This window comes from Aegilops tauschii, chromosome 6 (assembly GCF_002575655.3).
Source record: "Aegilops tauschii subsp. strangulata cultivar AL8/78 chromosome 6, Aet v6.0, whole genome shotgun sequence".
NCBI classification, from domain to species: domain Eukaryota; kingdom Viridiplantae; phylum Streptophyta; class Magnoliopsida; order Poales; family Poaceae; genus Aegilops; species Aegilops tauschii.
In genome coordinates, this window is record NC_053040.3 from 29,855,258 (window position 1) to 29,868,520 (window position 13,263).

A 13,263-nucleotide genomic window follows, 5' to 3' on the forward strand; every position below is an offset into this window, starting at 1 on the left:
CACTATTTGATTGCATGTGATGTTTATCATGTTTTTGCATCTTATTTGCTTAGAACGACGGTAGCAAGTAGGATGATCCCTTATAATAATTTCAAGAAAGTGTTCACCCTAACTGTGCACCGTTGCGAAGGTTCGTTGTTTCGAAGCACCACGTGATGATCGGGTGTGATAGATTCTAACGTTCGAATACAACGGGTGTTGACGAGCCTAGTGTTGGAAATATGCCCTAGAGGCAATAATAAATAAGTTATTATTATATTTCCTTGTTCATGATAGTCGTTTATTATCCATGCTAGAATTGTATTGATAGGAAACTCAGATACATGTGTGGATACATAGACAACACCATGTCCCTAGTAAGCCTCTAGTTGACTAGCTCGTTGATCAATAGATGGTTACGGTTTCCTGACCATGGACATTGGATGTCGTTGATAACGGGATCACATCATTAGGAGAATGATGTGATGGACAAGACCCAATCCTAAGCCTAGCACAAGATCGTGTAGTTCGTTTGCTCAGAGCTTTTCTAATGTCAAGTATCATTTCCTTAGACCATGAGATTGTGCAACTCCCGGATACCGTAGGAATGCTTTGGGTGTACCAAACGTCACAACGTAACTGGGTGGCTATAAAGGTGCACTACAGGTAGTGTCTGTTGGGTTGGCACGAATCGAGACTGGGATTTGTCACTCCGTGTAAACGGAGAGGTATCTCTGGGCCCTCTCGGTAGGACATCATCATAATGTGCACAATGTGACCAAGGAGTTGATCACGGGATGATGTGAGTTACGGAACGAGTAAAGAGACTTGCCGGTAACGAGATTGAACAAGGTATCGGGATACCGACGATCGAATCTCGGGCAAGTAACATACCGGTAGACAAAGGGAATTGTATACGGGATTGATTGAATCCTCAACATCGTGGTTCATCCGATGAGATCCTCGAGGAGCATGTGGGAGCCAACATGGGTATCCAGATCCCGCTGTTGGTTATTGACCGGAGAGTCGTCTCGGTTATGTCTGCATGTCTCCCGAGCCCGTAGGGTCTACACACTTAAGGTCCGGTGACGCTAGGGTTGTAGAGATATATGTATGCGGAAACCCGAAAGTTGTTCGGAGTCCCGGATGAGATCCCGGACGTCGCGAGAGGTTCCGGAATTGTCCGGAGGTGAAGATTTATATATGGGAAGTCTTATTTTGGTCGCCGGAAAAGTTTCGCACTTTATCGGTATTGTACCGGGAGTGCCGAAAGGGGTCCGAGGGTCCACCAAGGGGGTCCACCAGCCCCGGGGGGCCACATGGGCTGTAGGGGGTGCGCCTTGGCCTATATGGGCCAAGGGCACCAGCCCCAAGAGGCCCATGCGCCAAGAGATAAGGAAAAGGGAGAGTCCTAAAGGGGGAAGGCACCTCCGAGGTGCCTTGGGGGGGAAGGACTCCTCCCTGGCCGCACCCTTCCTTGGAGGAAGGGCCAAGGCTGCGCCACCCCGCCTCTCCCTTGGCTCTATATATAGTGGGGGGAAGGGAGGGCAGCAATACACTAGCCCCCGGCGCCTCCCTCTCCCTCCCGTGACACCTCTCCCTCCCGTTAGTGCTTGGCGAAGCCCTACCGGGATCCCCGCTACTTCCACCACCACGCCGTCGTGCTGCTGGATCTCCATCAACCTCTCCTCCCCCCTTGCTGGATCAAGAAGGAGGAGACGTTGCTGCTCTGTACGTGTGTTGAACGCGGAGGTGCCGTCCGTTCGGCGCTAGGATCATCGGTGATTTGGATCACGACGAGTACGACTCCATCAACCCCGTTCTCTTGAACGCTTCCGCTCGCGATCTACAATGGTATGTAGATGCACTCTCCTTCCCCTCGTTGCTAGATTACTCCATAGATTGATCTTGGTGATGCGTAGAAAATTTTGAATTTCTGCTATGTTCCCCAACACCTAGCATGTACAGACATGGCCTCGGAACACACGCAATACACTTAGGTTGACTTGACGAGCCTAGCATGTACAGACATGGCCTCGGAACACGGAGGACCGAAAGGTCGAGCATGAGTCGTATAGAAGATACGATCAACATGGAGATGTTTACCGATTTTGACTAGTCCGTCTCACGTGATGATCGGACACGGCCTAGTTAAACTCGGATCATGTTTCACTTAGATGACTAGAGGGATGTCTATCTAAGTGGGAGTTCATTAAATAATTTGATTAGATGAACTCAATTATCATGAACTTAGTCTAAAATCTTTACACTATGTCTTGTAGATCAAATGGCCAACGTTGTCCTCAATTTCAACGCGTTCCTAGAGAAAACCAAGCTGAAAGATGATGGCAGCAACTATACGGACTGGGTCCGGAACCTGAGGCTCATCCTTATAGTAGCCAAGAAAGATTATGTCTTAGAAGCACCGCTAGGTGATGCACCAATCCCACAGAACCAAGACGTTATGAACGCTTGGCAGTCACGTGCTGATGATTACTCCCTCGTTCAGTGCGGCATGCTTTACAGCTTAGAGCCGGGTCTCCAAAAGCGTTTTGAGAAACATGGAGCATATGAGATGTTCGAGGAGCTGAAACTGGTTTTTCAAGCTCATGCCCGGGTCGAGAGATATGATGTCTCCGACAAGTTCTTCAGCTGTAAAATGGAGGAGAACAGTTCTGTTAGTGAGCACATACTCAAAATGTCTGGGGTGCACAACCGTTTGTCTCAGCTGGGAGCTAATCTCCCGGATGACGCGGTCATTGACAGAATCCTCGAGTCGCTTCCACCAAGCTACAAGAGCTTTGTGATGAACTACAATATGCAGGGGATGGAGAAGACCATTCCCGAGGTATATTCAATGCTGAAATCAGCGGAAGGGGAGATCAGAAAAGAACATCAAGTGTTGATGGTGAATAAAACCACCAACTTCAAGAAGGGCAAGGGTAAGAAGAACATCAAGAAGGACGGCAAGGGAGTTGCCGCGCCCGGTAAACCAGTTACTGGGAAGAAGTCAAAGAATGGACCCAAGCCCGGGACCGAGTGCTTTTATTGCAAGGGAAGTGGTCACTGGAAGCGGAACTGCCCCAAATATTTAGCGGACAAGAAGAAGGCCGGCAACACCCAAGGTATATGTGATATACAAGTAATTGATGTGTACCTTACCAGTACTCGTAGTAGCTCCTGGGTATTTGATACCGGTGCGGTTGCTCATATTTGTAACTCAAAGCAGGAACTACGGAATAAACGGAGACTGGCAAAGGACGAGGTGACGATGCGCGTCGGGAATAGTTCCAAGGTCGATGTGATCGCCGTCGGCACGCTACCTCTGAATCTACCCACGGGATTAGTTTTAAACCTCAATAATTGTTATTTAGTGCCAGCTTTGAGCATGAACATTGTGTCTGGATCTCGTTTAATTCGAGATGGCTACTCATTTAAATCCGAGAATAATGGTTGTTCTGTTTATTTGAGAGATATGTTTTATGGTCATGCCCCGCTGGTCAATGGTTTATTTTTGATGAATCTCGAACGTGATGTTACACATGTTCATAGTGTGAGTACCAAATGATGTAAAGTTGATAACGATAGTCCCACATACTTGTGGCACTGCCACCTTGGTCACATTGGTGTCAAGCGCATGAAGAAGCTCCATGCAGATGGACTTTTGGAGTCTCTTGATTACGAATCATTTGACACGTGCGAACCATGCCTCATGGGTAAGATGACCAAGACTCCGTTCTACGGAATAATGGAGCGAGCAACCAACTTATTGGAAATCATACATACCGATGTGTGTGGTCCAATGAGTGTTGAGGCTCGCGGAGGATATCGTGTTCTCACTCTCACTGATGATTTAAGTAGATATGGGTATGTCTACCTAATGAAACACAAGTCTGAAACCTTTGAAAAGTTCAAAGAATTTCAGAGTGAGGTTGAGAATCAACGTGACAGGAGAATAAAATTCCTACGATCAGATCGTGGTGGAGAATATTTAAGTCACGAGTTTGGTGCACACTTAAGGAAATGTGGAATAGTTTCACAACTCACGCCGCCTGGAACACCTAAGAGAAATGGTGTGTCCGAACGTCGTAATCGCACTCTATTGGATATGGTGCGATCTATGATGTCTCTTACCGATTTACCGCTCTCATTTTGGGGCTATGCTTTAGAGACTGCCGCATTCACCTTAAATAGGGCTCCATCGAAATCCGTTGAGACGACACCGTATGAATTATGGATTGGGAAGAAACCTAAGCTGTCGTTTCTAAAAGTTTGGGGATGCGATGCTTATGTCAAGAAACTTCAACCTGAAAAGCTCGAACCCAAATCAGAAAAATGCGTCTTCATAGGATACCCTAAGGAAACTATTGGGTACACCTTCTACCTCAGATCCGAAGGCAAGATCTTCGTGGCCAAGAACGGGTCCTTTCTTGAGAAGGAGTTTCTCTCGAAAGAATTGAGTGGGAGGAAAGTGGAACTTGATGAGGTGATAGTCACCCCTTCCGAACCGAAAAGTAGCACAGCGCGGGAAAATGTTCATGTGGTGCCTACACCGACTGGGGAGGAAGTTAATGATGATGATCATGAAGCTTCGGATCAAGTTACTGAACTTCGTAGGTCCACAAGGACACATTCCGCACCAGAGTGGTACGGCAACCCTGTCCTGGAAATCATGTTGTTAGACAACGGTGAACCTTCGAACTATGAAGAAGCGATGGCGGGCCCGGATTCCAACAAATGGCTAGAAGCCATGAAATCCGAGATAGAATCCATGTATGAGAACGATGTATGGACTTTGACTGACTTGCCCGATGATCGGCGAGCCATAGAAAACAAATGGATCTTTAAGAAGAAGACGGACGCGGATGGTAATGTGACCATCTACAAAGCTCGACTTGTCGCTAAGGGTTATCGACAAGTTCAAGGGGTTGACTACGATGAGACTTTCTCACCCGTAGCGAAGCTTAAATCCGTCCGAAACATGTTAGCAATTGCCGCATACTATGATTATGAGATATGGCAGATGGACGTCAAAACGGCATTCCTTAATGGCTTCCTTAAGGAAGAGTTGTATATGATGCAGCCGGAAGGTTTTGTCGATCCTAAGAATGCTAACAAAGTGTGCAAGCTCCAGCGCTCAATCTATGGGCTGGTGCAAGCATCTCGGAGTTGGAACATTCGCTTTGATGAGATGATCAAAGCGTTTGGGTTTACACAGACTTATGGAGAAGCCTGTGCTTACAAGAAAGTGAGTGGGAGCTCTGTAGCATTTCTCATATTATATGTGGATGACATACTATTGATGGGAAACGATATAGAATTCTTGGAAAGTATAAAGGCCTATTTGAATAAGTGTTTTTCAATGAAGGACCTTGGAGAAGCTGCTTATATATTAGGCATCAAAATCTATAGAGATAGATCAAGACGCCTCATTGGTCTTTCACAGAGTACATACCTTGACAACATATTGAAGAAGTTCAGTATGGATCAGTCCAAGAAGGGGTTCTTGCCTGTATTGCAAGGTGTGCAATTGAGCACGACTCAATGCCCGACCACGGCAGAAGATATAGAAGAGATGAGTGTCATCCCCTATGCCTCGGCCATAGGGTCTATTATGTATGCCATGCTGTGTACCAGACCTGATGTAAACCTTGCCGTAAGTTTGGTAGGAAGGTACCAAAGTAATCCCGGCAAGGAACACTGGACAGCGGTCAAGAATATCCTGAAGTACCTGAAGAGGACTAAGGATATGTTTCTCGTTTATGGAGGTGACGAAGAGCTCGTCGTAAAGGGTTACGTCGACGCTAGCTTCGACACAGATCTGGATGACTCGAAGTCACAGACTGGATACGTGTATATTTTGAATGGAGGAGCAGTAAGCTGGTGCAGTTGCAAGCAAAGCGTCGTGGCGGGATCTACATGTGAAGCGGAGTACATGGCAGCCTCGGAGGCAGCACAGGAAGCAGTCTGGATGAAGGAGTTCATTACCGACCTAGGGGTGATTCCCAATGCGTCGGGCCCAATGACTCTCTTCTGTGACAACACTGGAGCTATTGCCCTTGCGAAGGAGCCCAGGTTTCACAGGAAGACCAGGCATATCAAGCGTCGCTTCAACTCCATTCGTGAAAGTGTTCAAAATGGAGACATAGATATTTGTAAAGTACACACGGACCTAAATGTAGCAGATCCGTTGACTAAACCTCTCCCTAGGGCAAAACATGATCAACACCAGGACGCAATGGGTGTTCGATTCATCACAATGTAACTAGATTATTGACTCTAGTGCAAGTGGGAGACTGTTGGAAATATGCCCTAGAGGCAATAATAAATGGTTATTATTATATTTCTTTGTTCATGGTAATTGTCTATTGTTCATGCTATAATTGTATTGTCCGGAAATCATAATACATGTGTGAATACATAGACCACAACCTGTCCCTAGTAAGCCTCTTGTTGACTAGCTCGTTGATCAACAGATAGTCATGGTTTCCTGACTATGGACATTGGATGTCATTGATAACGGGATCACATCATTAGGAGAATGATGTGATGGACAAGACCCAATCCTAAGCATAGCATAAAAGATCGTGTAGTTTCGTTTGCTAGAGCTTTTCCAATGTCAAGTATCTTTTCCTTAGACCATGAGATCGTGCAACTCCCGGATACCGTAGGAGTGCTTTGGGTGTGCCAAACGTCACAACGTAACTGGGTGACTATAAAGGTGCACTACGGGTATCTCCGAAAGTGTCTGTTGGGTTGGCACGGATCGAGACTGGGATTTGTCACTCCGTGTGACGTAGAGGTATCTCTGGGCCCACTCGGTAATGCATCATCATAATGAGCTCAATGTGACTAAGGCGTTAGTCACATGATCATGCATTGCGGTACGAGTAAAGAGACTTGCCGGTAACGAGATTGAACAAGGTATTGGGATACCGACGATCGAATCTCGGGCAAGTAACATACCGATTGACAAAGGGAATTGCATACGGATTGATTGAATCCTCGACACCGTGGTTCGTCCGATGAGATCATCGTGGAGCATGTGGGAGCCAACATGGGTATCCAGATCCCGCTGTTGGTTATTGACCGGAGAGGCGTCTCGGTCATGTCTGCATGTCTCCCGAACCCGTAGGGTCTACACACTTAAGGTCCGGTGACGCTAGGGTTGTAGAGATATATGTATGCGGAAACCCGAAAGTTGTTCGGAGTCCCGGATGAGATCCCGGACGTCACGAGAGGTTCCGGAATGGTCCGGAGGTGAAGAACTATATATAGGAAGTTCAGTTTCGGCCACCGGGAAAGTTTCGGGGGTTACCGGTATTGTACCGGGACCACCGGAAGGGTCCCGGGGGTCCACCGGGTGGGGCCACCTATCCCGGAGGGCCCCGTGGGCTGAAAGTGGAAGGGAACCAGCCCTTAGTGGGCTGGGGCGCCCCCCTTGGGCCTCCCCCCATGCGCCTAGGGTTGGGAACCCTAGGGTAGGGGGACTTCCCCCTTGCCTTGGGGGGCAAGCAACCCCTTTCCACCCCTTGGCCGCCGCCCCCCCAACCCTAGATGGGTTTTGGCCGCCCCCCTCCCAAGGGGGCCTATATAAAGGGGGGAGGGAGGGCAGCAACCTACAGCCTTGGGCGCCTCCCTCCTCCCCTGCAACACCTCTCTCTCTCGCAGAAGCTCGGCGAAGCCCTGCCGGAGACCCGCTACATCCACCACCACGCCGTCGTGCTGCTGGATCTCCATCAACCTCTCCTTCCCCCTTGCTGGATCAAGAAGGAGGAGACGTCGCTGCACCGTACGTGTGTTGAACGCGGAGGTGCCGTCCGTTCGGCACTCGGTCATCGGTGATTTGGATCACGGCGAGTACGACTCCGTCATCCACGTTCATTGGAACGCTTCCGCTCGCGATCTACAAGGGTATGTAGATGCACTCCCTTCCCCTCGTTGCTAGTAGACTCCATAGATGCATCTTGGTGAGCGTATGAAAATTTTAAATTATGCTACGATACCCACCAGTGGCATCATGAGCCAGGCCTATGCGTAGTTACTATGCACGAGTAGAACACAAAGTAGTTGTGGGCGTTGAGTTTGCCAATTCTTCTTGCCGCTACTAGTCTTTTCTTGTTTCGGCGGCATTGTAGGATGAAGCGGCCCGGACCGACCTTACACGTACACTTACGTGAGACAGGTTCCACCGACTAACATGCACTAGATGCATAAGGTGGCTAGCGGGTGTCTGTCTCTCCTACTTTAGTCGGAACGGATTCGATGAAAAGCGTCCTTATGAAGGGTAAATAGAAATTGGCAAATCACGTTGTGGTCATACGTAGGTAAGAAACGTTCTTGCTAGAAACCTACAAACCACGTAAAAACTTGCAACAACAATTAGAGGACGTCTAACTTGTTTTTGCAGCAAGTGCTATGTGATGTGATATGGCCAGAAGATGTGATGAATGATATATGTGATGTATGAGATTGATCATATTCTTGTAATAGGAATCACGACTTGCATGTCGATGAGTATGACAACCGGCAGGAGCCATAGGAGTTGTCTTTATTATTTTGCATGACCTGCGTGTCATTGAATAACGCCATGTAAATTACTTTACTTTGTTGCTAAACGAGTTAGCCATAGAAGTAGAAGTAATCGTTGGCGTGACGACTTCATGAAGACACAATGATGGAGATCATGATGATGGAGATCATGGTGTCATGCCGGTGACGAAGATGATCATGGTGCCCCGAAGATGGAGATCAAAGGAGCATAATGATATTGGCCATATCATGTCACTATTTGATTGCATGTGATGTTTATCATGTTTTTGCATCTTATTTGCTTAGAACGACGGTAGCAAGTAGGATGATCCCTTATAATAATTTCAAGAAAGTGTTCACCCTAACTGTGCACCGTTGCGAAGGTTCGTTGTTTCGAAGCACCACGTGATGATCGGGTGTGATAGATTCTAACGTTCGAATACAACGGGTGTTGACGAGCCTAGTGTTGGAAATATGCCCTAGAGGCAATAATAAATAAGTTATTATTATATTTCCTTGTTCATGATAGTCGTTTATTATCCATGCTAGAATTGTATTGATAGGAAACTCAGATACATGTGTGGATACATAGACAACACCATGTCCCTAGTAAGCCTCTAGTTGACTAGCTCGTTGATCAATAGATGGTTACGGTTTCCTGACCATGGACATTGGATGTCGTTGATAACGGGATCACATCATTAGGAGAATGATGTGATGGACAAGACCCAATCCTAAGCCTAGCACAAGATCGTGTAGTTCGTTTGCTCAGAGCTTTTCTAATGTCAAGTGTCATTTCCTTAGACCATGAGATTGTGCAACTCCCGGATACCGTAGGAATGCTTTGGGTGTACCAAACATCACAACGTAACTGGGTGGCTATAAAGGTGCACTACAGGTATCTCTGAAAGTGTCTGTTGGGTTGGCACGAATCGAGACTGGGATTTGTCACTCCGTGTAAACGGAGAGGTATCTCTGGGCCCACTCGGTAGGACATCATCATAATGTGCACAATGTGACCAAGGAGTTGATCACGGGATGATGTGAGTTACGGAACGAGTAAAGGGACTTGTCGGTAACGAGATTGAACAAGGTATCGGGATACCGACGATCGAATCTCGGGCAAGTAACATATCGATAGACAAAGGGAATTGTATACGGGATTGCTTGAATCCTCAACATCGTGGTTCATCCGATGAGATCATCGAGGAGCATGTGGGAGCCAACATTGGTATCCAGATCCCGCTGTTGGTTATTGACCGGAGAGTCGTCTCGGTCATGTCTGCTTGTCTCCCGAACCCGTAGGGTCTACACACTTAAGGTTCGGTGACGCTAGGGTTGTAGAGATCTTAGTATGCGGTAACCCGAAAGTTGTTCGGAGTCCTGGATGAGATCGCGGACGTCACGAGGAGTTCCGGAATGGTCCGGAGGTAAAGATTTATATATGGGAAGTCTTATTTTGGTCGCCGGAAAAATTTCGCACTTTATCGGTATTGTACCGGGAGTGCCGAAAGGGGTCCGGGGGTCCACCAGCCTCGTGGGGCCACATGGGCTGTAGGGGGTGCGCCTTGGCCTATATGGGCCAAGGGCACCAGCCCCAAGAGGCCCATGCGCCAAGAGATAAGGAAAAGGGAGAGTCCTAAAGGGGGAAGGCACCTCCGAGATCATCGTGGAGCATGTGGGAGCCAACATGGGTATCCAGATCCTGCTGTTGGTTATTGACCGGAGAGGCGTCTCGGTCATGTCTGCATGTCTCCCGAACCCGTAGGGTCTACACACTTAAGGTCCGGTGACGCTAGGGTTGTAGAGATATATGTATGCGGAAACCCGAAAGTTGTTCGGAGTCCCGGATGAGATCCCGGACGTCACGGGAGGTTCCGGAATGGTCCGGAGGTGAAGAATTATATATAGGAAGTTCAGTTTCGGCCACCGGGAAAGTTTCGGGGGTTACCGGTATTGTACCGGGACCACCGGAAGGGTCCCGGGGGTCCACCGGGTGCGGCCACCTATCCCGGAGGGCCCCGTGGGCTGAAAGTGGAAGGGAACCAGTCCTTAGTGGGCTGGGGCGCCCCCCTTGGGCCTCCCCCCATGCGCCTAGGGTTGGGAACCCTAGGGTGGGGGGACTTCCCCCTTGCCTTGGGGGGCAAGCAACCCCTTTCCACCCCTTGGCCGCCGCCCCCCCCCCCCCCCAACCCTAGATGGGTTTTGGCCGCTCCCCCCCCTCCCAAGGGGGCCTATATAAAGGGGGGGAGGGAGGGCAGCAACCTACAGCCTTGGGCGCCTCCCTCCTCCCCTGCAACACCTCTCTCTCTCTCGCAGAAGCTCGGCGAAGCCCTGCCGGAGACCCGCTACATCCACCACCACGCCGTCGTGCTGCTGGATCTCCATCAACCTCTCCTTCCCCCTTGCTGGATCAAGAAGGAGGAGACGTTGCTGCACCGTACGTGTGTTGAACGCGGAGGTGCCGTCCGTTCGGCACTCGGTCATCGGTGATTTGGATCACGGCGAGTACGACTCCATCATCCACGTTCATTGGAACGCTTCCGCTCGCGATCTACAAGGGTATGTAGATGCACTCCCCTCCCCTCATTGCTAGTAGACTCCATAGATGCATCTTGGTGAGCGTAGGAAAATTTTAAATTATGCTACGATACCCAACACCCCCTCCCCCACGCCCCACCTCAGCCGCAGCCGTGATGTCCGGAATGTCGACCTCCGGTGGAGCAAGCACCGACTCCCCGTCCCTGGAGCCAACCAAAGTCCTCACCGACGATGTCCGCACCAAGCATGCAGCCAGTGCCCCACCGGCATCCTCGAACTGCAACAAAGGTAGTGACTGCTCAAAAGCATCATCAGAATCTACCCGGTCACTCCAAAGTCTGGGAGGGGCAGAGGCTGGCTCAAAGGTCCCGAACCGCAACGAAGTCATAGGCACCGATGGTGAAGGTGCCGGCTCAACCCCGGTCCCATCCCCGGTCTGAGCCACAGGACGAGAGCCGTTAGTCCCCTCACGAGTCGACTCGTCAGTCGGTGCCCCCTTAGCTCCCGCACTGTCGTCCCCCTCGTGCATGTCAACATCATTCCCAATCATTGCCTCAGCAAACAGGGCGGCGTCCTCAAACTCGATCTCAAGAGGAAACACCTCTCCTCTATAAGTCCAGTTAACCACGTCAGGCACGAACTCAATATCCAAAACGCTCACTAAGATGCGGGCCACTCCATTTGCACGAGTAAAGGCCATATCCACTTTCTCCGTCTTGCCAATCATAATGCCCATACTGGCCACAACTCGAACATCCTGCAAAGGCTTAGATGGAGCCCCCGAAAACCTCAACCAGACCTGCGTAAGCGGCTTTCCTTTAGGTTCCACCTGCTGCCACTCATGGAACTCCAGAATGCACCTAGTGCCAGGAACTCTGCATAAACCAAAACTCAACAGTCTCTGCAGATCGTCCACTGAAGGAAACTCCACCTTGAAAACCTTGGCCTCGAGAGGAACGAGCTCCCAATGGAAGTCCCCCGGTGCCAGTTCCTGAAGCCTCTGCACAATCTGAGCCTCCGAAACCTCACCCTGAGTAGCTTTGACAACCCCGGTGGTCAAGCTCAAGGTCTCCTCCGGAATCTCTCTCGCGGCCGGGGACTCAAAGAACATTAGCTCAGCACAATAAACTCCATACATAGTCAAAGACGGAGCCTGGTCACGCAACAACGGGCAATCCCCCGAGGCATGTGCCGGCTTACCACAGGACTCACACAACTCTGCCACGCATTCAGCAATGAAGTGGCCCTTCTCACCACAACGGTAGCAAAGCATCCTTTCCTTCTTACGCGCCCACTTGGACGCCCTCTCAGCATCAGACCTGTCGGTAACCTCAGTCACACTCCCAGTCGCCGGAACCTCAACACTGGCTAAAGCCGCTACCACCTCCATCGCCTGGGGAGGGAGCTCCGTGGAAGCGCAATCGGTCTCCACTACTGACTCCGCTTGGTCAACAACTGCCGAAGGCGGAGGCGGTCTGCGATGATACCTCCCGCGGCCACCGCCCCGACCACCATGATGTCCACGGTGACCCCCTCTCTGGCGGTGATCTGGACCGGAAGCACCCTCAACAAAACCTCCTGGAGGCCCGAGAAACGGTCTCTCAGCAGACCCGTCACTCTGCCAGGCATAACCACGCCCCCCTCCCGTGGATGAGGAACCCCGGTGCTGTCCATCGCCATACACATCTAACCCATCGTCCCCCCATTGGCCTCGGGGCGGAGCACGGGAGTCTTTAGAACTAGAAATCTGCCTCGTCTGAGGTGGTCCCGACCGGTTTAGAGCCGGCCGCGCGACGAAGTTAGGCGGAGGCGCACCATGAGACTGACCTCTGCCAGTACCGGCCGCACCAGCCGCGCCCAGCATTGGGGGCCTAGGCCCGCCTCTAACCGCTGCCTGCGGAGCGACGGGCGCCGGAGGCCTGAGCCCGCCCTTTCCTGCCGCCGGCTGCAGAGACGCCCCCGGCGCTGGAGGTCTAGTCCCTCCTCGACCTGCTACCGGCTGAGCAACGGGCGTCGGCGTCCTCTCGCCCGAATTAGCGGTACCGCGGCCCGGTCCCAGTGGAACCCCCGCCAGCCGGCTGCCTCTGGCCTGGCGGCGCGAGGGCGCCACGTCCGGCCCCCGCCGCCGGAGGCGGCTCCTCCCCGCCCAGCCCTGCTGGAGCGGCCGAGGCGATTCTCTTCGGTGGCGGCGGCGCAGCCCCACGACCGGCC